This window comes from Herpailurus yagouaroundi, unplaced genomic scaffold, assembly GCF_014898765.1.
Source record: "Herpailurus yagouaroundi ecotype Mexico unplaced genomic scaffold, PumYag 184, whole genome shotgun sequence".
NCBI lineage: Eukaryota > Metazoa > Chordata > Mammalia > Carnivora > Felidae > Herpailurus > Herpailurus yagouaroundi.
The window spans coordinates 23,847,783-23,852,507 of NW_024412415.1; positions in this window are offsets into that span (position 1 = coordinate 23,847,783).

A 4,725-nucleotide genomic window follows, 5' to 3' on the forward strand; every position below is an offset into this window, starting at 1 on the left:
CAAGAGCTAGTAGAACAGACAAGATGCTGACTACCTTGATTTTAAGGCATGCTTTGGCCAATGAACAAAACCTACTCTGAAGCCAGACACGTGTGCTTTGAAATGGTTTCCATCCTAATATCATAGAAAATAATTCAAATTTGTTTCGGTTGCCTTCCTATTTACTATTCCTTTGTTTCTTCTCTGCAAATCCATTATTTTCAGGTATTTGTGTAACATAGTGATAGACAATAAAATTGGTTTACCCACCCCCTCCAAAAAAAGAGAAAGGAACGCAGGACTTCCCTTGGCTGTGGAGGACAACACTCCATAGTCAGCAGCTCGGGAACTGCCTCAGCTGAATGAAGAGTCACTTCCCCAAGGTCATCTGGCATTTGTGATTGATACAGAGATAGAAATACCCAGCTCTCCTGTCTCAGGACTGTTCTGAAGGATCATCCATCTTTAGAACTGCCCGCAGGGCCACTGTCGCAGCTTCTCTTGAGACTCCATCACAGCCAGACTGCGTACTCTGCCGAATCAACTCCCTTACCAAGGACATCCCTGGTAAACATCCCACATGCTGAGCTCTCAGAGTCTGCTTTCTGGGGAACCCAGAAATGAGCTGTCCGTTTTCAAAGAAATGAAATCACACACACAGTATTCATTCAGAGTTTCTAACTTACAGATATGTAAGTTAACTTCATGACATAAAGTTCCTTTGATTTTGGCTAATTTCCCTATTTGATACCTCCCACAGATGAGAACCTACTCATTTATACTTCTATATTTATAGAGAGGTGTATATGTTTATTAGATGATAATTATACCTTCCCCGGGATAGTGTTGCTCATCATTACTATAAAAGAAAGTTGAAAGAAGTAGATAATTCACCAGAACTCTTTTTAGTTTTTGTCAATTATTAAGTGAAAAACTGGTGATCGCCTTGTACTTTTAATTGGCATTGCCCCAACCAGTGAGGTTGAGAACATCTGCAGGTGTTTATTAGGCAGGTAAATTCCTCTCCTGTGAATTGTCTATTCATACACTTTTGCCCATTTTTCTTTTTGTTTCGCTTGTGTTTTCCATAATAATTGGTAATACATTGTTGGATATATGTTGCTTTCTTGGCTTTCTTGAATGGTGGCTTTCATCACTTATTAATGTGTTGGTTTGGGGAGGGTTATTTTTGTTTTGGTTTTAAAAGCCCATATATACAGAAGTAGTATATAATAAATGAAATAACTATCTTAGTCCATTTCTGCTGCTATAACAAAAATAGCTTATAAACAACAGAAATGTATTTCTCACAGTTCTAGAGACTGAGAAGTCCAAGATCAAGGCACCCACAGACTCAGTGTCTGCTGAGGACCTGCTTCCTGGTTCCTAGATGACTATCTTTTTGCTGTGTCCTCACATGATCAAAGTAGCAAAGGATCTTTCTGGGGTCCCTTTTATAAGGCACGAATTCCATTCATAAGAGCTTTGCCCTCATGACTTGAGTACCTACCTCCCAAATGCCTCATATCCAAGTACCATCACACTGAGGATTAGGTTCCAATATATGAAATTGGTGGGATAGGGTGCACAAACATTCTGTCTATAGCAGCAATAATCACTTAAAATTTCTCCACTTAAAGAAATTACTTTGAAATTTTCATTTTTTCTTGAAATTTTTCCATGCCCAGTTTTCAAAGTGAAATAATATATTAAACTTCATAGGTAGTTTTGAATTTTTTTCATCTAATATAACCCAACCATTTCCCCAGGTCATTAAAGCCTTAATAAACATCATTTAAACCGCTAATAGTTTATCAAACGGATAAATCGTCATTTGGTATAATCCCTTCAGAAATGTTAGACGTGTGGATCATTTCCAATTCCTCACTACAAATAATACTGTGATGAGCCTATGCAGAAGTATCTGTTTGTATTTCATATTACCTCTTTAAATACATTCTCTAGATTGGAAGTGAGTTAAAAATAAAAGCATGTAAGGGCTCTTGTTATATATCTCAGTTCGTTTTTGAGGAGTCATTTGCAAACCAATGTTTTACTGCAGAGAAATACTGCAATGAAAACATTACATTCAAACTTAGCCCAAGCATTGGAGGCCCCAGCCTTCAATCGCATTTGATCAAGCAAATGTATCTTACACCTTCTACTTACGAGCAACTGTTTTAGGCACTAGAGGGATGCCAATAATGTTGAGCAGGATCCTGACTGCTGTCAAAGAGCAAAGAGTCTGAGAGAAAAATGAGCAATAATTGATTAACCATAACACAAGAAAGCATGAAACAAATCTTTAACAAAATGGTAAGTCAGTGCAGGTGGGGGATGTGGTGAAACAGTGAGGCCAGGAAGATAAGTTGTTATATTATGGTCTCATAAACACCCTTGAGGGCACTGGGACCTTCATAGATTCAATACTGGAAGTACATGAATGCCCAGTCTAGGATTTGGAATGTGGATTCAGGATTTTGCATAATGACATAGCTAATGATTTTTACAGCTTTGCTTTTATGATCTACTATTGGTCAACACCATGACTTTCTTGAAACCAGGTTACTGGCATTCAGCCTCCATGTTTTTCCTAGAGAGTTACATCCTCCAGAAGCCCACTCTGCACCGTGGGCTTAAGGACTGCAGGGTGTCTTCAAAGCAAAGACCACTTGTATTCCTGGATGGTTCAGTCTATGTGCTGCTCAGCCCTGGGAGGCCCCGGTAGGTGGAGATAGACCTGATGGCTCCCAGCAGAGTGTGCCTTCTCTACTGCTCTGAAGCTGACAGGACCCCACACACCATACCTCAACCTGAACGACCTAAAGGCAACATGGTGGATGGCCATGGAGGTAGAGTTCTGAATTTGACCTTTGCTTTTCTCACGTAACAACCCTCTGACCTGGACAACCAGTTTAAACCCCTCATCTTTCTTTCCTCAACCATAAAACAGAGCCAAGAGTGGTCATGAAAAGACAGAAAGATAATGGATGTGAGAGCACTTAAAAAGAGGAAACTGTCTTTGAAATATCAGCATTTATTATGTTTTGCGAAATCTAAACAAAAGATTTTCTAGTCCCTCTTCTCTGAACAAATGTTGATGTCCACGGGGATGGAGAGCCAGGAGCTGTAGTTCACTGATTTATTCTTTGTTAATTGTTAAAAGGCATGCCTTAAAGCAATGTGACAGAAGAACTCTTTTACTGGCTTTGCTATATCACTAGAGACTCAGACTTTGGCTAGCTGAGAACACATTTTTGTGTGCACGTAGGGTTTTGAAAGTTAAGAGGGGAGTCTCGTAGAGGGTTAAGTGAGAAAGTTTCTTTAGGGCCTACAGGCTGATTTCAGGGTCTACCCCATAACCATGCAGACTCTGCACCGTTGGGACTTACCTTCCACTCCATCATGTATGAAGGGGCCCCTTGGGAAGCAGATTCTAATATGATGGGGGAGATTTAGCCAATCTCCTGGACAAGAGAAGCTCAAAGGATTTTCTAGCAGGGATTTTCAGAGAAGCACCTCCACTCTGTGAGCTTATGAGGAAACCTGCAGAATTGTTGTGTATCCCACTTTTGTTGGGTGGAGAAAATATACAACTTCTTTAAGAGCCTACCCACAAAGTGAAGGAAGCATTACCCTGAGTGGTGTAGTTAGACACACAGAGAGGCCAACTCAAAGGGGCTATACCTTCATTCAGAGATGCTCAGGAGAGAGACAGAAGTGACCAGACCATGCTCCCCAATATATCTACCCATCCCCTCGACAGCCAGCCATGTAACAGCCCCTGGAGAGCAGGACTAAGGCATCCCTCCGCACTCAGCCCCCAATTTCGATCTTCACTGGCACGCGGACATGGACAGAGTCCAGGCAGACAAGGAACTGGCCCTCTGCTGGCCACCCTTCTGCTTTCCCAGACTGCCTTCAAGGACCCTCTTCTGTCCCTGAAATGTCCCAAAGCGCCTCCCTCTCCAGGTGAAACCCAGGCCTTCATGACTGATGTCTCCCATGGCCTCTCCCCAGCCACTAGGCAAGGTCACCCCATTTACCTCTGCTTCAGGCTTCCATCTCATCACTGTTCCCTAAGATCCCCTTTCTACTCTCTGCTCTGAGATCCCCATGCATGCCTGTGCTTGAAAGAGGGTCCAGAAAATCCCCAGGACACTCTAAATATAACTCAGCTCCTGTCCTATGAATTCTCAGCTCCAGGCAGAAACAAGTGGAGCCTTGCCTCAGCTCCCCACCCTGGAGAAGTGGTATTTTTAGAGGCATTGCTGATGGGAGAGAGTCAGCCCAAGTGAAAGGGCAGGTCTGCTGAATAGAAACATCTCTTAGAGAATAATAATCCTAAGAGTAAGAGCTATCATCTTCTGAGACACTTTCCTGTTTACGTGTGTGCTCATAGCCACCTTCTGGACTCCTCAGCATCACTCAGTGAAGAAGACGAGCAGGTGTACTGGCTCTGATTTACAGGCGAGGAATTGTAAAGGCGAGAGCAGGTACCTTAAGTGACTACAGCAGAACCTCAGACTTGGGGGTTGTTGATATTGGAGCCCCTCCAGCTTTGGTAGTGGAGATAGAGCACAGGGGAGCAGGGAGGCCAGTGATGTACCCCTGGTCTCTGGCAACCAACCGCCCTGCCCGGCAGCACCTACTCCCCCGGTCAGCAGCAAGGAGCCTGGGCCCAGCCAGCCAAGACCTACCAGCAGTGGAGAATGCTACCCTGGGGAGAGGGAGTTGGGCCTGGCG